The sequence below is a fragment of the Ptiloglossa arizonensis genome, chromosome 6 (genome assembly GCF_051014685.1).
Source record: "Ptiloglossa arizonensis isolate GNS036 chromosome 6, iyPtiAriz1_principal, whole genome shotgun sequence".
In the NCBI taxonomy this organism is placed as follows: Eukaryota; Metazoa; Arthropoda; class Insecta; order Hymenoptera; family Colletidae; genus Ptiloglossa; species Ptiloglossa arizonensis.
In genome coordinates this window covers 26,640,910-26,663,225 of record NC_135053.1, presented here as the reverse complement: position 1 = coordinate 26,663,225, position 22,316 = coordinate 26,640,910, and the positions used below count along the sequence as shown (strand labels likewise).

Below are 22,316 nucleotides of genomic sequence, written 5' to 3'. Positions count from 1 at the left end.
ACGCGCGGCGCTGTTCCCCGTCGTAACGACGTCGGGCAACGTCGAGGTCGTTGAAACAACCGGGACGAGTAAACACGGAAGGAAGGCATCTTTCTTTTTTCTCCGTGGCGCAAACGAGCGCGAGCGCGAACGCTCGCTCGCCCGACCGCCCGACCGCCCGACCGCCCGACCGCCCGACCAACGGACCGGGAACGGACGGAAAGAAGTAGGAGGGAAGGAAGGGAGCACGAGGCTGGAGGACGCCGGCAAACATTTTAGCGCGATTGAAAAAGTTGAGGCTTTAACGAGGAAGGAAAAGGGACGAGAGGATCGAGCGCTTACACGAGTATCGCGACCGCGTCCGCGTCCGGGCTCGGGCTCGGTTTAATTAAATCGACCGACGCGATCGTATCGATGCTCGCGCGAGTTTTCGAGGAGCTCTCGGAGGCGCGACACGGAGCGCCGCAATTAGGATCTCGTCTCGATTCGAGGTTCCCGGTGAATAACGGGTCTTAACGGGAGACGCGGACCGATCGTGACTCCTGCCGGGATAAAATCGAGCGTTTTTACCGGACCGAAGAGACGTAAAAGTCGAGTCGCTGGCAGGTTCGCGGGCGCCGAAGGTTCTTCTTAGGACGGCGCATAGCTAACGCGGGCGAGCGGGTGGGCGGGTGGGCGGAGCGTGGGTTCGTTGGCTTATCTACCGAGTAGTTACACCGTGCGATAGGCGCCCCTTGGAGCGGGAAACTTCCCCAAGAGTCTATTGTTCGCGCGACGCGCGTACCTTCCGCGCGAGCAACGATTTTCCCGCCCCCCCGTAGATCGGTGTCCGGTTCGAACCGCGACTCGGTCGGTCTACCGGCCGAAGCTCCTCGTATTTCCTCGCGATGGTCGCGCAGCGAGCGGTCTCACCGATCGCGAATCGAGGATCGTTTTCTCCTTACCTCGCGCTCGGTCCCCGCTCGTTACAACCGGACGGCGAGATAAATCGGTTGCCGCGAGACTCGCGCTCGAAACTTTCGCGATATTTTCACCGTTGCTCGAAATTAGCCGAGTTCGCGGACGAAAGTCCGATAACGTTATCTCGGTTTCCGTCCGGCTCGCTCCCGATCCCGATAACGCTATCTCCGTTTACGTTCGAGTTCGCGGACGGCTTCGTCGTTCGGGTTCCTTCGACCCTCGGTTTCCCTCGCCGCGGCGCGATCCTCGAAAAACCGAGCTCGAAATTTCACGCCGAAAGAACCGAGAATTCGATTCTGAACCCTCTCGATTCGTATTTAACGCGTTACGCGGTAGCCGGGTTCGTCCCGAGAGCTCGCGAACCGTTCGCGTCTCGATTGGAAGAATCGTCGCTCCTGAGGGATTTCCTCCGCGCGAGATACGGCGGTGCTGGTCGCAGCGGGGTCTCGAATCTCTCGGTCGCGATTCGTTCGAGTCCGTAGCGAAACGGTTGGCCGGTTTTCGTCGCTCGAGTTCGCGCGTGCCGGAATCGGCCGAGAACCCGTGATCACCGCTGACCAACGGGCCATCGAACTTTCCTCATCGTCGCAGGGAAGACGAATACCGAGCGACAGGGTCGAAGGAGGTTACGGTGGAGCGGCGAAACGCGAGTCCGTAGCTCGTCGAGCGATTCCCTACCGAGGGCGTCTCGCGATTCGAGGGAACGGGAGATTTCGATCGGGGATCGAACCTCGCCGGTTATCGCGCACTCCGCCGCGGCGTTCCCAACGACCGACAACGAACCGGCGTTCCATCGATTTTCGATTACAGAAATTTCACCCTCGATGGAGAAAATATAGTGTTACCGGCCCGGTAGACGTTGCATCGGAGGATCGAGGAGCGCGCTTGCGCCGTTCGTTTGCTCGATAACCTCGCGGTCCTCGTACGCCCGTCCAACGACCGAACCCTTCGAATCGCGTTCGAGCTTACGGGCCGTTCGGTGGATCGTTCGCGATCCACCAACCGCGAAACTCGGATCTCGCGCCACGATGATACGCGAATCGCTCCCTTTCGAGTATTCGTTCGAAAGAACGGAGACCGCAGGGACCGATTCGAACGAAGCGTTCAGCCACCGTTATCGAAATTCTTCGGGTTCGTCGACGCGCGTCCGAACGAGTATCGTGCTCGATAAAATTACGGGAAATTAAACGGAAATCTGCGCGAGTCGATCAACGAGCGGTATCGAAGAATTTCGTTCGTCCACGCCCGCCCGTCCATCCCGATTATTCGAGCGACGATTAAATTTCTGCGTTGACCGCGCGGGATTGAATTAAAATTGACGCGCGACACCGGTGCGCTGTATCGGCCGGAAACTCGTTTCTACGGTGATCGAACGACCAAGGAAACCGTTCGCGGCCTTTCGGTTCTCTTGCGTCGCGGGAAATCTACTCGTCGTTTCGAAACGTTGCAAAATTTCGTACCGGAGAACCGACGAAACGTCCACCGATGCAGCGATACGGGAAGAAAGCTCGCAGAGTCCGACGAATATCGCTATTTTCGCGAAAGATTTCCAACTTTGACCGTCGCTTCGAAAAGAATTTAATATTCGGGGAATATCGTAGGGTGTAGCGGTATTACGGGAGAACGTAGGAATTCGTTGCGGAGACGGAGAACATTTTATTCGAACGAACGCGACGAACAAAACCAACGTACCGCGTAGCGATTTATTCGCGACGTTTGTTCGTTTATTCGTTTATTCGTTTATTCGTTTATTCGTTTATTCGCTTATTCGCTTATTCGTTTATTCGCTCGGATGGTTAAATTTTACTCGTTCGCGGCAATGTATTTAACGATACGATTCGAGGTCCATTGTTTGCCCGACGAGCAACGGGCGAAAGGTTGTTTACGTTTTCGTCGTTTTCGAAAATATTGTCGAGCGTTGCCTCCCGGAGGTTGTCCGCGACGTTCTCGCGACGTTCTCGCCGCGCGGGGACCGAGGAACGATCGAACCGATCGAAAGTTCCCGAGCATTTTTCGCAAGGTAAAAGTCTCGATCTCGCGCGACCAGCCGGGAAGAAAAATTAGAAATTCGAGGAACGTTCGAGCGAGGTTGGAACCCGGTCGCGTACCGGCAGGCCTACGCCTCTATCGATCGTGCCGCGTGCTCGTTCGTCTTCCGATTTCTCCCCCGCGACGGACTCTTTCGAAAAATTGAACCTCGATTATCTCGTAAAGCGTATCGACCGAAAAAGCCTCTTTCGACGAAGAAGGAGAAAGGCCCGGGGAGGGAAAGGGGAAACAAAAGGAGCGCGGAAGAGACGGAAGGGGAGACACCGGTAAACCGGAATACAAACTGTGCGAGGCGAGGGGAAGTACGGCGAGGCGAGGCGAGGCGAGGCGAGGCGAGGGGTCGGTTCGTTAGAGGGAAGAAAATGCGAGTGTGCTCGTACCTGGAGAACGGGCCACGCTTCGTTACTCGTCCGTCGGGAGGTTCTGAAACAAAAACGGCAACCGAGACGCAATTAGACGCAACGCGACGATCTCTGACAGGGTGAGGCGGGGACGCCCGCGCCCGCGCTCGCGCTCGCGCGCTATTTGGCCGAAGCGGGAGTTGCGGGAGTTGCGAGAGGAAGCGAGGATAAGGAGCGCCGGGGGGAAGAGTTCCGGTGCCTCGAGTCGAATTTCCTATCGAATTTAACCGGCGGGATCTCGCCAGAGATTCGTAATGTTATATCGCGGTCTACCCTCGTTTGCGCACCCTCGAGGAATCCATTTCCGGAATTTTCTCCTCCCTTTTCGCTCTCGGCAGCCGGCGTCGCCGGCGACGCGAGCGACGCGAGCGACGCGAGCGACGCGACCGACGCCAGTTTCGCCAACGTCGCCACCGTCGCCACCGTCGCCGCCGGAAGAGAGCTCGTTTGTCACGGCTTGTTGTGCATCGTCGATTTTCCAATTCGTACATTATCCAGGTCCGCCGGGGCCGAGGAGGAAAAGTTCCCTTCTAACGGCGCATCGGAGACCAAGGACGCCCGCCCGCCCGCCCGATATCCTCGGGGGTGAACGAACTCGGGCCGATGTTCGATTTCGAGGGTGCGGAAGACGATTCGCGCGGCGCGACGCGGTCTCGAGCGTCGTTCGCGAATAAACGCTTCGGTGGAAAGTAAGAAGCGATCGCCGGAGCGGCCGTTTCGAGGGAACGTGGTCGCACCGAGGAATCTCCGCTCGGAAATGTTCAACTGGCGCGGTAGACGGGCCCCCCGTTCTTCCCCTCTCGCCGAGCCGAACGATTTACGCGATCCGAGCTTTATCGCGGGTTCACGGTGCGTGCGCTCGAGCGTGGCTTTTTAAAAAGGTGGTATCCCAGCGTTTTCTTCCGTCCTTCTTTTTTCGCCGTCACCGCTCCCATCGCTCCTCCCACCCACCCTTTGCTTCTAATTAACAAGGTCCCCGCGCGACGGCAGCGGTGCGCTCGCACCGTACCGCCGGACGAGAAAAAAGGAAAAGGAAAATCCTCCCTGCCGGCGAGGAGCTTTTAACGAAGCCGACCGGCCGACGTACGGTTGCATTCGGTCGGGAGGAACCGGTGCGTCCATGCGAGACGGAATCGTTCTCTCTTCCATTCGTCCCGGTCCGTTCCCGGTTTCTCTCCCCTGGTCTTATTCCTGCGAGGAAATTCGAGAATCGATATCCGGTATCGACGAGACGGACGCGAGAATTCTCTCTGGCGTGGTTCCGGCCGAGGGAAATCGGTCGCGCGAGCGCGATACCTTTCGAACGCGCCCGCTCGACTCCGCGCGGTGAAAACTCGGCCAAATTTCCTTCGACTTTCGTTACGTTTCCCGGAAACTTTTCCACGCAATTTTACCCTTCGAATTACGATCGAGATACACCGTTGGTGCGAATTCCATCCGAGATACGCGACAAAGCTCCGCTCGCGGATCATCGTTCGACTTTCGACCGAATCGCGAACGGCTCGAACCGCAACGCCGATCCGACAGCGTTCGTAAATTGCGTTTCTTCCGTAACGATCGCGGACAAATTTTCGAAACGCCCTACACCCTGCAGGCCCGCCAGGATCTCGTTCCCTTGGAGGGTCGGTCGGCGCGCCCGTAGGCGTGGTTCATTTCTTCCCGGCACTCTCCCGTTCGTATTTTCGTCTCGGGGACGATCCGTTTTACCGCGACGTTCGATTTCGGCGAAAAACAAAGCTCGGGGAAAGCGTAGGGTTCCTTCGGAGGGTCGAACGCGGTCGTACGCGGTCGAACGCGGTGGACCGTCGCGACGGTGCGATAATTTATCCAGCGGATTACAAAAGTTCGGGGCGCGTTCTGGACGTCGAACGACAAAAGCTTAACGAAACGTCCGGTGACGCGCGACCCGCAGAGTTACGAGCACGAAATTCCATCCGACATTATTTCTCGCGTCCGGTTCCGAGCGAGCGTCGAGTAAAAAGACTCGGAACGATTACGAGCTCGATGCCGAACCGGATGGCACGGAAAAACGGGACGGTTCTCGAACGCGTTTCCCCGCGCGGGAAAACGAATACCCCCCCGCGCATCCGTTGCCGCGTATCGTTACCGCCGGCATTATCCTCGAAATGAACACCGGCTGTATCGTAACCCGTTTTTTGCCAGATTTTTCCAAACGTTCGCCCGTTCGTTGAAACGCGAATTTTAACTCGGCGCTTCGGTCGCGACGGAACGCGGAAAACTATCGCGTTCGCGAGCGATTTTTCATTTCGGAGGAGGATTTTTCGAAAAGTCGAGTTCACGGTGCTCGGACGACCTCGACGCGATCGATTCTCCGAACGAGGAGGGAACGGGAACGGGAACGAGAACGGGAACGGAAAACTCGGCTGGCGGCGATGCGAACGGAAAACTTTTACGTTTCTCTTCGCATCGAACGCGAGATCGAACGCGGCCCTATTCCTCCCGTATTCGTGACGCGTTCGTTTGCGCGTTAGACGAATCGTTCCGCGAAACTTTCAACCGCGCACAATGAAAAACAGCCGGAACAAAGTCGCGTTCCGAGTTACTTTCATCGAGAAAACCTCGCCGACCCGTTCCCGATACTCTCCCGAAGATCCAACGAGAAATGGAAAAGTTTTCGGTTCGCGTTGGCCAACGTCGAAGCGATATTCGAACTTTTCCCACCGAGCGCGGCCGAGCGCGGTCGAACGCGGTTCGGCTCTACCGGCTCGCGGAAGCTCGGTTCGGAAAATTCAAAGTCTCGCACCGTCTCCGGTTTCGCGAATCGGAACGCGATACGCATCTCGCGCGAAATCCCGGCCGTAGGTTCCGTTCGCGAGTAAACTCGATCCGGGTCGTTGTTCGAGGAGGTTCGTTTCTCTCGATCGGTAACGCGCCGCGGAATTCTCAAAGTAAGTTTTACGAGCCGCGCGAGACCGATTTTTCGTACGGTTCGTCCGGGCGTTTCGCGGAAGGAACGGTCAAAGTTGCGTTAAACGATGACCAGTTTCCGAGGCGGATCGGAAAAGTGCATCCGACGGCTCGACGACTTCTCGTCGACGCACGAGCAAAAAACGGGCCAACGTTCGCCCAAGTTTTTCCCCGTTTTTCCCCGTTTTTCCCGTTTCTCCCGTTTTTCCCAAGGTTTTTTTTTCGCCGAGGGATAACCGCTCGCAACGATCAACTTTGTCTTTGCGAGCGACGTTGCTCCGCCGGTCGTTGCGCTCGATAAATAGGCCACCGGCCACGGCTCGGAACCTCTCAAAGGACAGCTCGCCATTGTTCTCGTCCGGTGCGGCTCGCTCGCCCTTGAATAAGATTTCTCCGCAAATTCGAATTTAAATTCCGAACCGCCGTCCTCGTGAAATTATCCCGCGGTCGGTCGGTCGGTCGGTCGGTTCGTCGGTGTTTGCGGGTTTCGGGGACGTTCGAAAATAGTTTGGTGGAAAAGGAGGCAACGATCGAAACCTCGGATCCCCCCGCGCGGAACCGCGAAACGGGAAAATCCGAGTTCTTCCGCGACGGTTCGGAAGAAAAGAATCGTTTTGCGAACGAGCCCTGTGCGTCGAGGCGTTCGAAGAGAAGACGTCGCGACAGCGGTAGAAGGGGACGGAAAGGACCGGTACCGAGTCGTTCGCGTTCATCGGGGTGTCCCGTTAACGGTGGAAAAATATTTCGTCGGTTGCGCGCCTAACGAGGGCAAAGGCAAAAAGGGAAAAAGGGAAAAAGGGAAAAAGGGAAAAAGGGAAAAAGGGAAAAAGGGGAAAAGGGAAAATCCTTGGTCGAGTTCCGTTTACGGTTTCTCGGGTACACGGTCGCGATCGCGTCACCGTTTCGCACCGGCCGGCCGCGTCTCGACGCGAGAGAAAAAATTAATCTCGCGAAAAGGTTGTTTCGCCGAACGGACGCGCGAAAGAGAAATCGCGAAACCGAGCGGACACCGGGCAGGAAAAAAGGGAAGCTGTTTCGCATGCGAAACTCGATAACGGATATTCGCTTCGACGGTGCGTAGATTCGAAAATGCCGACTCGAACGGCTGGACGTTTACGCGAGAGCGAGCTTTCAGCGTATTAAAACGGGCGGCCATTCCCCGAAAGCGAACCTCGCGTCGCGAGATCGGTTTATAATACGAGTTTATTCCGTTCGTCCGTCGAGCGGAATATTTCCTCTTTGACCCGTTTCGCGTTCATTTCGCGGCCAAGAAAAAAGCAATCGCGCGAAACGTCCTGCGCGTTCCGTTCGACGTTGCGTCTTGTTTACGGTGCGCCGTGTATCGACAGCTTCGACGGGGTACCGGTGCACGCGTTGCCCGTAAAACGAACCGAGAGAAGAGACCCCGAAAGAGAGAGGGAGAGAGCGCGCGACGACCACGGTCGCTGGATTGAAAAACGGCACCAGCGAATCCCCCCCCGTTGAATATTTATTCCCGAATCGCCGGTCACGAACCGGGAATTCGCGGGAAAAAGTTTTACGCCGCGTGCGCGAAAAGGGAGAAACGATCGAAACGAATTCGCTTCCGAGAAGCTCGAGCCGCGTTTTTGATCGAGTTCGCCTCGAATAAAAGTCCTCGATCGACTTTATCGGTGCCCCGCTCTCGAAAAAATATCCTTTTCTCCTACGGTTTATTCGTACCGCGCGAACGCGACCGCTGTCGTTCATCGCCGATTTCCAATCTCGATCTCCGTTATTTTACAACGAACGCGATAAAATTCGAGGGAGCGTTCCTCTTTTCAACGATTCGTCCAAAGTTCGCGCGAGCGGCGTCCTTTTCTCCGTTCCGTTCGAAACGGCGCGCCGAGTACGCGCGTACGTCCGGATGTATCCGCACCGGGGAAGACGTCGCCGGCGTCGCTATATCGCGAAGAAAACGCGAGCGAGCGAGCGAGCGAGCGTTCGCGCGCGGCAAACTACGACGCGGAACGCTTCGTACCCGTAGACTCGAATTTCGTCCTTGATTTCCCGAGCGGATCGCCGGATTCGTCCCGATACGGTAAATACGCGGAAAACGTCGCATCGATGTTCGGTAGGTAGATTCGTTACGGGTGGTTCGAATCCTCGAATCTTTCCAGCACGGACCGAAGAGAATCGGGTTACCGAGAAACTCGACGGTTAGAAGGTTCGAAACGCGAAATCGTACGACTCGTTTCGTTGTTAACGCGCACGATTCACCGTGCGCTCGTTAGCATAACGAGCAACGCGCGAGCCAAACGTATACGGCTCGTGCATCCGATCCATTATACCGGAACAGCGAAATATTTTCCAGCTCCGCGTAAACGGCGCGACAGGCGTCGGGGTGCCATTTTATTCGTCTCTCTTTCCGTGTATTTTTTTCCCTATCCCCAGCCCCGTCTCTCGACTCGCCGGTATCGAACCAAATTTTAACGGCGACGTCCCCAATTGGGCGACGAGTCGGCAAGCGTCGCGTTTCGGGAACGAAAAACAACCGTCCGCCGTGAAAAATGTTGTTCGAAACAATCCCTTCGCGGGAGTCAACAGTGGATATTTACTTTTACGCCGGGTCACTGCTCGTGTGTTCGGAACCACCGGCCGTATTTTTTTTTTTTTTTTTTTTTTTTTGTTTTTTCGTTTTTCCCCCCTTCGAAAGTTGGCCGACGAGCGCCATCGACGAACCGACTCGCTGCGTCTCGACCGATCCGAGTTGCACCGTCGAGAAGTTGGCCGAGAAGTTTGTCGTCGAAAGTATCGGTGCACGGACGTTGGAACATCTCCGACGGAGGGCCGGGCAGATCGGGCAGGTCGGGCGTCGTCTTTTCGATCGTCCGCGCAACGCCCGGATGCGTTTCCTCGTTTAATTTCGGAGGGCCGAAGAGCAGACGCGTCCGAGGATCAACGAGCGGGAGTTTTGCAGCGTCGCGTGGTCGCCTCGTCGCTTCGTCGCCTCGTCGCCGGCGATGCGATTTTCTTTCCCCCGTTCGGACGGATCGGGAGAAAAACCCGAAGCGGAACCGTAATCCCGGGGAGAGAACGGCTCGAGCGTTTCTCGCGAGTTCCGCCGAATGCGCGCCGGAAAGTAAATGGAAAACCGGAAAGGAAAGGAAAGGAAAGGAAAGGAAAGGAAAGACGAGGCGAGGCGAGGCGAGCGGGACGGAGAGGGAGCTGTCCGTTGAATAATGCAGCGGAGGACGCCGAATAAACATCGCCGGCTAATAAGTCGCCGTTGCATCGCGAGCTTATTAACGCCGAAATCGAGGATGCGGCGACGTTCCGTCGCTGGCGCGACGCTCGAGATCGATCTCGGAATTTAAAACGGAGGCGTTTCGGTTTTAAGAACGCGAAACGATGTTTTTAACGGAGCGGGATGCGAACGGCTGAGCGCGATCGACTCCGTAAACTCGAGGCGGCGCGAAGCTTCGTTCCCGGGATTCGTAAACGGAGAAACGGAGAAACGAGTTACGCGGATCCGGCAAATATTCGCGAGACGTCTCGGATAAAAATATTCGTACACCGTGTCCGTCTAAAAGTTCTCCCGTTCCGATATCGTACGATCGCGGTTTACGAGTAAAAAGGAAGCGAACCGAAGTATCGAGGTTTCGAAACCACGGACCGATGAATTTCCACGGCGAGTATAAAATACGAGCGAGGCAATTTGAAAAATAGCGAACAGCAGAGTCCAGACACTGTCGGAGGTTCGAAAAAAACCAGAGGCGGACGCGAAAGTTCGCGTTCCCATCGGTCTGCATTTTTAACGCCTTTGCGAACAATGGTATTAACACGGTAGAGAAAACAATGCGTCGCGTCGAGGCTTGTTTTCGATGCCGATGAAAATTTCATCGCGATCGAAATCGACGCGGAATTTTCCCTCCCTCGCGAAACAGTTTCCGGTGTGTATTTGCTCGAAAAGGTACGAAAAATTCGCGCAAACTTCTATTTTTCTTTTCGACTCGTCGGGAACGCGACGCTGTGAAAATTATACGCGGACGAACGACTCTCGAGAAAACCGGTTCGAAACTCCGAGAGAAAAATAAGCGTCCCGGAGCCCGCGTGCTCTCGGAATTCGTTTTTCCGCGAACGGAGCCTCGGAAAATATTCTCGTATTCCGCGACGTAGAGCTTTGTCCCGGCAAAGAACGAATCGGAGAAAGAAAGGGAGATTCGGACGATACTCGCAACGATGGAAAGTGAAAGAGGAGAGGAAACGGGGAGCGAGCTTCGTTTTCCGCGAGTTTGTCGACAACGCGAGGCGATGCGAGGTAACGCGAGGCGACGGGGTCGGGAGCCTGCGCTGGAAAAGGAAAATGCTCGGAAAAACGAGCTCGGTAATTTTCTTATAATCGCGTTTGCTTTTTCAGTGGATTCGAGCGCGTTTCCGGGCTCGGCTGCGAAGCGCCGCGGCGCCGGCAGACCCATTGAAAATCGTCGACTCTCGGTAACGTCGAGCGACGACTTAATTATCGCGAGCGCGCTATAAAAATTAGCCGGGACGATGGGTTCGCGGCTCGCGGGCGTAGACGTCGCTTCCAGGAAACTCGCGAAACGGTGATTCGCGAGAGAGGAAGAATCTATCGATTCAAAGTATATCGGCCGGAAAGGGGGAAACCTCGCGCTCGAATCGTTTCCCTTTGGTTCGCGCTTAAAGATTCGCGCCGCGAGCCCGAGTTTTCGAGCGTCGGGATACGTTCCCGCGTTTAGGGAACTTTCATCGCCGTTGGAAAAGCGTGGGCATTTGTTTCACCGTGGTCTCGTTCGAGGGAAACGTCTGCGCGTACAGTACCGGGTAAAAGTTTCGCGTCGGGCGACGCGAAGGTAACGTTCGTTCGTCGATTCGCGCGGCGATTCGACCACGGCCCCCCGTCTTTTCGATTTTTCGACTTTTCGTCGGCGAATGTCGAAAAATCGGCAACGATCGGCGGGCTCTGCGGGCTCTGGAACTGCGAAGCCCGCGAGGAATTCGCAAACTCCCGAACTCGGTCGACCGAAAACACGGAACGGAACCGTAGAAATTCTACGGACAAGGAAAAGCGTAAAGCTCGTCGGCGCGTTGAAAAGGGAGGGCGCGTTCGGAAGCACGGCAAGGGCCTCGCGGAGAGTCCTTCCGAGCTCTCGCCTCGATCTGTCCACGATCGCGCACCCGAGTCGCGCTCGGGAGTTTCGAGAGCGACCCGTTCCGAAAACGAAGAGAAAATCGTTCTTACGATTCCGATTTCGCCTCACGTAGCGTTCTCCCCTCGTAAAGTTCGGTCTCGCGCGCGCTCGCGCCCGCGAAAGGGACTCGAATTGCACGCTGGACGGAACGCATTGGCAAAATTACGAGATTCCGGACGACGCGCCGGTGGCACGCTCCCGTGGAGCGGAGCAGAGCGGAGCAGAGCGGAGCAGAGCGGAGCAGAGCGGAGAAACGACTCTCGGAGCGTGCAACAGCCGCGTACCCTGCGAGGCCCCACGGGACCGCCAAAGGGGAAACCCGATGGATTTACCGGATGCAACCTGCCGGGTTATGAAACTCCGAAACTCGCTAGAACGGACCGGTAACTTAATTGGCGTCCGTCCCGTCCCGTCCCGTCCCGTCCCGTCCCGTCTCACCGTTCTCCACCCTCTACGCGAAACGGCCGATTCGATCTCGTTCGGCGACGAACGTTTACCTCGAAACGGTCTCCGAAGATAAAAATCCCGTCCAACGATTCGACGGAATCGCCCGAGTAACGAACCGGCCGTAACTTTCGAACAAGGTCGAACGGAGGAAAACGATTCCGCAAACTTTTTCCTCGTATCGGCGTCTCCGATCCACCGTCAAAGTTACGATACACCCTGTACGTCCACGCTGGATATCCGTTTGGAAGTTCGGTGGTTCGGTTTTCCATTACGAATCCGAGGATCGGTACACCTCCGACCGTTCGACGGTTCGATGTACAAACACCGTTATTTACGGTCGTCGTTATTCGTCGTCGGTTAAACGCCATTGCAGTTTTGCGCGCAGACTTTTGCTATTTCGCCTCGGCGCTGACACTCGATATTTACGCTCCGTCGGCAAATATCGCGGACCGGTAGAGATTTCACGAACGCTTCGGATGTGTATTTGCGAAATTATTCCGAAACGTACTTACGGTTATCGTTGCGAACGCGGACGATTTCGAAGCGACTGCTCGGAAACGATCATCGAGGCGCCAAGTCAACGCTCGAGAAGCGTTCGCGCGCGACTCGTCGGTATCTCGGCCGATCGCCCGGCCGCTCTCGGATACGAGCAATTTTCGGACCGCGCGGAAATTTCTTCCCTTTGCCCGTAGACCCGAAACGCGTCTCAACGCGTCTCAACGGACGGCTTCGTTTCTCCAGGGTTCTCGAATCGCGAGAAATCGATCGAAATTCGCTTCGATTCGTTCCGGCACCGTTATCGTTGCGGAGGAATTCCTCGCGTTAAAATTTCCATGGAAGAAAAGAGAGAGCGAGAGAGAGGACCGGTGAAAGGGGATCGGGCGAAAGGGCCGATCGGACGAGCCCGGAAACACGGGACATTAATGAAATTAATACCGGTCGGTGAAATCGCGTCCGATGCGCGTCCGATGGAAATGGAAATTTACGGATTCTAATATCGGCGAATGCATCCCAGCGAACGAAAGAAGATTAAAGGGCTCAGCGGGGAAACGCGGACCAATTCCGAACGAACGAAGCTGGAAAGGGCCCGCGCGGCTGCGCGAAAGTCGAGCCACGTTCGCGGAAGTCCCACCGCGCGCAGTTACAGCCTCGCTTGATAACCTGCCACAATATGTACACCAGTCGACGATTCGGGAGGCGAATTTCGCTAACCAGGCCACCGTGCTACGGCACGAAAATAAACTAATTAGCCGTCCGGGATGCCGCGCTCGTTTCCGTCCTCGTTGGAATTCGAATCGCCGATTTTCGCGCTCGGTCGGTCAGGTCCGGCCACCCGGCCGCCCGACCGCCCGCTCGCTGCCGTTGGATAGAAATCGAAATTGTTCGCGCATCGAGCGTCCTCGTCGACCGCTCCGGTTTTCCAGAGGAACGATTTCTTCGAGCTCGATCGGCACGCTTCGGTCCGGAACTGCGTCGATCGATGCCGATCGCGAACAATAACGTGTCGCGTTTCGCGGAGTAATTTCCGCGAACTTTTGCCGGGGTATTTTTTCGTTTTCGGCCTCGACGTAGTTTCGCGTTCCCAAAGGTACGGGAACACGGGCCGTGCGAACCGCTCGAAACGCGATTCGAAGTTGGAGGCAACGATCCGCGCGATGCGTACGATGGAGAGTTCGGAAGGCGGGGGTCGGTCGATAACCGCGGAGAAGACTCTTCGTTGGTTAACCGTCCGTGCTCCGCGAACGAGTCGGAAGAACGTCGGCGAAGAAAAGGAGGACGTTGGACGTTGAAACCGTCGCCGAAACGCGACGCTCGAGACTTACCGAAGACCGAGTTTCTCTCGCTCGGACGATGCCTTTCGTCGAAACGATCGTTCGAGGTTCGAGGAAGACGAACGGCAAACCCGCTCGAGCGAACGCGCCGAGACCTTTGCACGGTATTCCGGCGAAAAGTAAAAAGTACGTTTTCGCGCGAACGCAATAATCGGGCAAATACGCGTTTCTTTGCAAAATTCCCGAGGGGGATGCAAACAACGTTTCGCGAAACGCGTTGTCTCCATTTTACATCCGCGAGGAAAAATTCAGCGAAAATTCCCTCTCGGTTCTGCGAAGCGAACGAACGAGAAAAAAAAAGGAAAAGGGAAAAAAGAAAGAAACGAGTCGCGGCCCTTGTTGACAAATTTCCTTGTTACAAAATTTCCGCGAAACCGTGCTTTCCAGCCTTTCTTCCCTTCTTAAAATTCTTTTCTCCGGTCTCCTTGAAATTCAGACGGAAGTTACGCGCGCACCGTGCCGCGCGGAGTTATCTCTCCCAAGACGAACCGACTGCTCTCTTTTCTCCGCTTTCGCGAGCGATTACGGAAAAAAACGAAGCAACGTCGCGGTAAACGAAAATTAAGTTCGAAACGATGGAATCTTTTTCGAGCGATACGCGAGATTCGAGTTCTCTTCGGGATTCTCGCCGCGTTTCGAAGGCGAGAGGGTTCCTCGTGGACGTTATCGATACGCCGGGTAACTCGGTTCGTTCGCGCGACGAAGGTTCTCGGTATCGGTGGTTCACGCGCTCGGTAGTAGAACTCGCATCGATATCCGATATTCTAATTTGCCGAAACGCAAAGTCGACGTTCCACCATCGACCGTACGATCTCGGTCCTCGCACCGTAACGGCCGTTTTTCGATGTTTCCTGAAAGCGTCCCTCGCGTCGCGAGAAGCGGTTTTTTTCCCTCGCCGCGCGGGATCCTCGCGATCGTTGTTCCGTTGTCGCAGGGATCGATCGTTCCGTTCGCGCGATACGATTGAAATTGGGCCGGTCTCTCGGGCACTCGGGCACTCGGGCACTCGAGCACTCGAGCACTCGAGCACTCGGGCACTCGAGCGAGAAGAACCGAGCGGGCTCGCGGGATCCGGTAAACGATTCAACGAACGTGCCCTTTCGTCTTCGTCCAGCGCGCAGCCCGATGTTTTTGCACGCGAGTCCGGATTATCGATCGCGGGCTTTGACTTTTCCCGTTTCGACGAACTCCCTCCCGCGGGCACCTTCCTGCTCCTTTATTCGGTTCCCCGCTACGCTCGGTAGCCGACTCGGCCGCTCGCGAACGCGTACTTTGTTCCTCGAATATTCTCGATCGACGTACGCTCGCTTCGTTTCGCTTCGTTTCGCTTCGTTTCGCTTCGCTTCGGTAACGACGAGAGCAACGGAATATTTGTTCGACGAGGCTCGAGGAACGCGGGCCCCCTCGGGATCGTTTCGGCCCTCTACGCGTCCTCGACGCGTCTCCTAATTTTACGAGCCGTCTTCGGACGTTCGATCGCGCGGAATTTTCCCTAGGTTTTTTCGATCGTTCGCTCGTCGCGCAATTCTTTCGACTCCCGAGGCTATTCTCCCCGCTTTCGACGTTGCGAGCGAAACGGAACGAAACACGCGAGGTACCGGTTCCGGTGGCTCGCGCGGTCTTCTCTTTCGTAACGCGTCCTCCCGAACTTTCGACGCTTCGAGTGTCGGCGGTCTTTGGCCCTTGGGTACTCGATCTCGGGATTCGAGACGCGATCACCCCCACCGAGGACGAAAATTCGTCGCGGGCTCGCGGAATCTTTCGCAAGTTTGCGGTTTTCTTTCGCTAAGGGGCGTCTCTCGGCTCCGTCGATTTCGAAACTCGAGACTGGTTGGGCGGAACGACGTTAAACTCGAGCGTAGGTACCACGAGGATTCGGAGCGGAATATCCGTGGGAGCGTGGGCGCGTGGGCGTGTGCGCGCGTCGCGTCGAGTACGCGGTCGCGCGGTCTCGGCTCGTGGCACGCCTGTTCGCGACAGCGGGCATCCATCCGCTTCGCTTCCCCGCGGACAAATACCGTAGGTTCGTCGAGGAAGCGGTCGGAGAACGGGCGGGGTACGGTTCCGTCGCGTACGGCGGAACGAGAGAAGGACGCGAGTCGAGGATAAGGTCGGTAAAGCGAGTCCGGAGAACCGAATCGGTGTTCGGTGCGGCCGCGCTCGTGCGCGCTCGTGCGCGCTCGTGCGCGCGCGTACACGCTAGTGGGGTAGTTAGCCGGCGCTCGGTGGTCGCGAGGACGGGGCGGAGGCGGGTCGGTATCGATCCAGGGACCGCGGCATCATCCTCCAACCGTCAACGACCGACTCGACCTAACCCTCCCGCCTCGTCCCCCTTCGAACCCGGCCGTAAAGGTTCTCCCTCTCCGGTCCGCGGCGCCCCTCCACCGGGCGAGCTCGTCTTCGCCTTACGGAACGCGGTTCGCGATTTCGAGATCGAGGACCGATTTCGCATCGAGATTCGCGTTTCGATAGCAGGGAAGAGATCGCGCGGTTCCCGGAACGGAAGAATCGGTTCGACGTCGCGGGTCCGGACGAGGCAAGAGGGCGGTCGTGAAGTCGTTGGACGGGTCTCGAAGAATCGATCGGTATTTTCGGGGAACGCGGGAGCGTACGCTCGACGAGGCGAGCTCGGAACAAAAGCGTCGAGCGCGTCGAGCGCGTCGAGCGCGAACGATAAAGAGCAAAGTGGATTCGAGTGGACGGCTCGCGAGGGCCCCCGATGTTCTCGTCGATTCGCGATCCGTTCGAGAGCGCGACGTATTTTAGCGATCGTCGTTTTTTTTTTCTTTCTTTCTTTTTCCCCGGCACGCCGCGAAAGGGATCGGACGACTCGCGAGCCGCGTAACCTCGACCGAACGGCTCGAAAGGTGGAACGGAGAGGGAATTAACTCCGGGACGCGGTTTCGAAGGAGCGCGTAAATCCGAATTAACTCGGGCCGGGAGAGCATCGAGAAACCGCGAGCCGCGATAACGCAGCCCGCGGGTAACGAGGTTCTACCTACGGCGAGTCGCCCTCGTAAAACTCGCGTTTACGGTGCCGGTGCCGGTGCCGGTGCCGCTGCCTCGCGACCGAACGCGATCTCCGCGCGTATCGCCGTCGGAGGAGATTCGACGCGAGAGGCTGCACCCTCGCGCAGCCCGCGGACGAAAAAACTGGGCCACGGGAACACAAGGGGACGAGGGGACGAGGAAACTCGGCCCGTGAGAACGGCCGAGTGCGCTTCGGGTCTTTCGAGGTTGTTCTCGGGGCCGAGACCGGCTAACGGCCAAACGATTAATAACCGCGGAGATATCGCGGTCGCGACTCCCGACCGGCCGATCATTCTCCGGGAAATTCCTCGAACCGAGATCGGGGAAACTTTACCGAGAAATACGATTCGAGGATCGAGAGACTCGCCGGTTCGAACGGGGATGGGGATGGGGATGGGGATGGGGATCGGTATCGAGACCCCTAAAGTCGAAGCTTTCGGTGCGCGTCCCGTTCCTCGTAAACTTATCGCCGCGGTTTCGCGATACTCCCAGCACCGGGAGAGCCCCGAGCGTCCCTCGATACCGGTCTCCGGGAATACTCGGCCGAGAGGAGAGGGACGAATCGTCCTCGTCTCGGCGATAAGCGTTTCGCGAGAACCGACTCCGACGCGGACGGGGGACCCCACCGCGTCGATCTCTTCCCGTAAACTTTCCTCCTCGAGAAACGGTCTCGATTTCCGCTTCGCGGAGTACCCTTTCGCCGGACTTTTCTCCCCTGGGGAAGAATTCGTTGGCGCGAGGAAAATAATTTCGAGTTCCCTTGGCTCCGGTCCACGGTCGTTCGACGCATCCGCGAAGCGTAGGTCGATCGAGTCGCGAACGATCGCGGGGACGGGGTCGGAGAGGATGCCGACCAGGAGTGACTCCTACTTTGCGTAATTTTGATTCGACGGCGATCAAGGTCGACGAGTCGGAGGCTCGTGCTCGAAAAGCTCGAAAAGCTCGAGAAGCTCGAGAAGCTCGAGAAGCTCGAAAAGCTCGAAAAGCTCGAGAACCGTTCTCGTAAATTTTTCGGTGCCGCGGAGACCGAGCGCTGGTTGCCCTTCCGCGCGAACAAGGATCGCCGAGAGCGACCACGGCGCTCGGTAAAAGTACGCCGGCTCGCGAGAGAATCGAGACGGCGGATCGGCGAGCGAAGCAACCGCCTAGACGCTCGGGGAACGCTTCGACGGGAATCGGTAAAATATTGAACGGCGTCCTCGACGCTGCTCGAGCTCGATTAAAAAGTTCGGTACGGCGTTGCGCGTAACTCGTTGCGCCAAACTCTCCGCTTCGTCGGTTAAATAACGTATTTACGAGCGAGCGAGCGAGCGAACGAAATACGGCTACGCGCAATGTACGGCTTATCGATCCCCCGTATGTCGCGCCGGGAAGTTTTCGCCTCTCGCGGTACCGCGTATTTATTAAAAATTTCATTTCGGATACGCAACAACGCCGGCCGCGCGTGTTTTACGCGCGTGCGCTCGTAACTTCTCCCTTTCGCGTTAAATATTATCCGTGGCGACACTCTCGGCCGGCAATTGCAGCCGTAATTTGTACCGAGTTGGTAAAAACATTTTTACCGGAGATCGTATTCAGCGTCTCCGGTTAAATAAGTTTGCTCCGCGCGGCAAATCTACCGCCGCGGAATTAACCGGCGCGCGAGAGAGACGAAACGAGTACCGCGTATTCGATGGAGCGACGCGCGGCCCGCGAGCCGCCGTCGGGAAATTTACGCTCTCGAACCGATTCACCGAAAAACTCGTCGCGCGAACCGTCGACGAAAGGTACGATCGGCCGGTTGTTTTCGCGCAAAAGCGACCGAGCGTCCCCGCTCGTTGGCGGTGCGCCGACGAGCCTCGAGCCCGTAAAAGGTTTACGATTCGCGACCGGATTACGCCCCGTATCGGCGAACCCGACGGCTCCGTTCGATCGAACGATAAAAACGAACGGTCCGATTCTCGACGTCGAGCGACCTTTCCCCTCCGCCCGGTTTCGCGTCGACGAAACCGTCTCGCGAAACCTCTTGCTCGGAAGATGACAAGAGTCGCTAACCGAGCGCGAAGGGTACGGTGCGTCCTCGAACCGGCCGCTCGACTCGACCGTGCACTCTTCGATCGACCTCGACCACGACCACGACCACGACCACGACCACGACCACGACCACGAGCGCGACGAGGAGGACCGTTTCGGTCGGCGTATCGTTACCTCTATCGAGGATCGTCCTGCGAGCGTTTCTCGTTTTCGTCGCTCGGGCAACAGGGGGGCAGAGAACGGCGCGTTTGGCGACGGTTCGTTTTCGCTCTCGGATCGCGCGATCGCGCGATCGCGCGTAAAAATCGAGTCGGCTCGGACGATCTCAATGTTTCTTCGGGCTCTGCGGAGACCCGTAGTCGAGGGAAGCGCGGGGTCTGGGTACCGCTCGTCCCGGTGGTTCGAACGTTGCGCAGACGCGGCGATTGGGTGTATCCGAGTCCCGGATCCGTGCTCGTAAAGTCGGCGAAACGGTAACGGGGCGCGTTAATACCGCGAACCCGAAACGTCCCGAGGATCGATCGAAGACCGGTCGAGCCGGACCGATCCGATCGCTCGGGAATCCCACCGTTTCGAAAGCTCCGGCGACGTTTCCTTTCGGCGATGCGCGCGTCCCGTTCTCGTCCCGTCGTTTGCTCGTTTCGCGTACCGGAACACCCGACGCGCGGACTTCGCGACACTCGGACCTTCCGTCTCGAACGCCCGCCCGGCCATTCGGAATTTCGAACGGGTTTGATAAACCTTCGTCTCGATTCGTCCCGCCCTCCGCGATTCCAGCTGCGTCACGTACCGCTCTAACGACTTCCCGCCCGGTTCGCATTTATTTCCCCGGAATCCTCCGATCCTCGCGCGATTCCCTCTTTTTCCGTAACGGACAAATGGGACGCGCGTGCCACGAATTACCACCGCCGCGACCGGACCGGACTGGACCGGACGATAAGATTTCCTCGTTTTCGCTCGAAATCTTCCGACACCGCGAGATCGAACTTCTCGGAAGCCGGAAACCGCCGGACGTTTCTCCTTCCCGATCCTAACGTCGAATTACGCGCGCGGGAACACGGCCCGACGAAAGTACCAAATATTTTCCTCGTTCTGGTCGTTTTTCGATCGCGAACGTCGAAAAAGCGAACGCCCGCAGATCCGGATAAATATATTTCTCTTCGATTCGCGAGGTCGCGAACAAAAGCTCCGGAGGTTTCCGTCGGATTGGCGCGTCGAAGAAACGAAACGACGAAAAGAGCAAGAGCACGGGCATCGATCGGCGTCACCGCGTCAAACGGCGAAGCCGTTTGTCTCCGGTTTCCTCGGGAAGCGAACGTTCCTTCCTCGAGACGATATCGGAGAACGAACAATTTTTTCGAACCGAAGCGAACCGCGCGCGAGATCGTTGTTCGCCCTCGGCGAAGCTTTTCGAGTTCGACGCTTTGTTTCGCACCGGGCGTCGCTGATAATGCTCGCGCGGCCGATTCGCGTTGCCTTTCGAATCTACGAGGCATAAATATTCGCGTTCCCCGGCACATTTTTATCGGGACGAAAGAAAGAGTTCGACGTAGCCGTCCAAGGTTCGCGCAGCTGTTTCTTTCCTTTCCGGTTTCCCGAATTGTCGCGAAACGTTCACCGTTTGCTACTTCCCACGAGTTCCTTTCCGCGTCCCGTTTCTTGTTTTCCTCGCCCGTAAAGTTCCAGGGATTCGCTCCCGACCCGGTCAATTTCGCCTCGTAGCTTACCCAGGAAACGACCTTGGATCCCGACTTTTCTCGTTTATCGTAAATTCTCTGGTTTCGCGTTTATTTTCCACGGAGCGAGGGAAAAGCGAGCACGACTCGTCGCGTCTGGTCGCGTCGCGTCGGCGACGAACCGGCAACGGGAAATCAAAGTGGAAACGTTCGATAAGCATCGCGTCAAAGGGCGAGCCGCGTCCTTGCGCCGATCGGATCGATTCCCGTATTATTCGGAACGATGACGACGATAATTCTGGCGTTTCGCGTCGACCGTCAACGATCTCGGTTATCGTTGATTTCACGCTCGCGCGGCTCTCTCGCTGAACCGAGCTAATTTTACGATGACGAATCGCGTTCCAATTACCCGTATCGCGTTATCGCGAAACGATTCGACCGCGGAACGGATTCGTCGTTTCGTTGACCGTTCGGGGCTTCGACCTTTAAAGGGTGCCGTGGGGAAGTCGAGGGAAGAACCGATCGATACCCGGGGGAGACCGGCCCTCGAAGGAACGTCCTTTCGAGCCACCGAATCTGGAAAACCGTGACTCGTTTCGAGACTCGTTTCGACGCGAGCGGCGAGTTTACCAACGGCTCGCCCGCGAAACGAACTCCCTCGAAAAACAAAAGCCGCTCGGTCCTAGGTGCGAGCTCGATTCTCCCGTTTACCTCGTTCGTAAGGGGTTGGCCAACGATCGCGCGAGAATCGAGGAAACGTTCGTTCCGCGTTAGTAGCGGGGGATAAAAATCGAACGAACCGGACGCATCGATTCGGAAGGGGAACGAACGATCGCGGGACGATTCGATCGTAACGCGTCGTTAATTTCGACGCTACGCGGCGTCCTTCGAGATCGATGGATTTCGGAATCGCGCGGATCTTGTTCCGAGAGGTGTCGGAGCGTCGTTAATGGCCTATGGATTTATGCGCGGAGTCCCGGCATCCTCGTTATCGTCGTCGTCGACGTCGTCGTCGTCGTCGTTGTTGTTCTCGTTGTACGCGCGTCGCGACCGAAGGTCCTGTTGTCTCGTCGAACATCGCGCTCGTGTATCCTGCCGTTTGGTGCCTAATTTCGAACACTCGGTGCTTCGACGAATACGTCGGACGACGTCGATCGTCGTACACCTTCGACGAACGCGGTAATCATCGAAACTCGGATCCGTTTCGTTTCCGAGCAAGATCGATCGCGAGAAATTCGATTCGAGACTCGAACGGGACTAGAATCGCGAAAATCCCAACGAACCGACGCGATATCGCGACGCAACGAAATCGCGAAAACGCTTCAGTTCCGAATTGAATCGTACCGCTTCGCGAAGCGGAAGAGCGTTGTTTCTTAGGTTCGTCGAGTCGGAAGTGCCGTTCTCGCGTTCGCGTTCGCGTTCGCGTTCGCGTTCGCGTTTCGGAGTGAAGCGGCGTGCGGGCGGCAGGAAGGTTGAACGTTCGCGACCGACGGCCTTATATTTTCCGCTGTCCGTTTTCCGCTCGTCCGCAGTTCGTGGCATAATCGTCGGTAGCGCGTGCCGAGAGTTCGCGCGGTTTTCGCGGCTGACTCGTCCAGTTCCGACCTCGTTACGCCCCGTTAAACCCTCGACCGCGATACGCGTCGTCCATTGTAATTTGCGAACGCCGGTTCTCCGGCCTCCGTGTCTCTCGTTCGACGACCGAACCTCCAACGCGGCGAAAGAACCGTCCGCCTCTTGCACCGTGAATTTCAATTTCGACGCGCGATCGAGACCAGGAAAAACCCCGTCGCGATTCAACTTTTTCCCGATGCGCGCCGAAAGATCGAG

At 57.0% G+C, this 22,316-nt stretch overlaps 1 protein-coding gene across 4 annotated transcripts in view; it reads right to left on the bottom strand.

Annotated features, from left to right (window-relative positions):
- Positions 1-22,316, bottom strand: part of LOC143148315 (uncharacterized) — a 66,243-nt gene that overhangs the window by 15,433 nt on the left and 28,494 nt on the right. The window contains exon 1 of one of the 4 annotated variants that reach the window (XM_076314555.1): positions 3,369-3,399. The exons of the other annotated variants lie outside the window; for them this stretch is intronic. The gene's annotated coding sequence lies outside the window, so the exon portion shown is untranslated. Of the gene's footprint in view, positions 1-3,368; positions 3,400-22,316 lie in introns of those variants that run through there. 4 annotated transcript variants of the gene reach the window in all.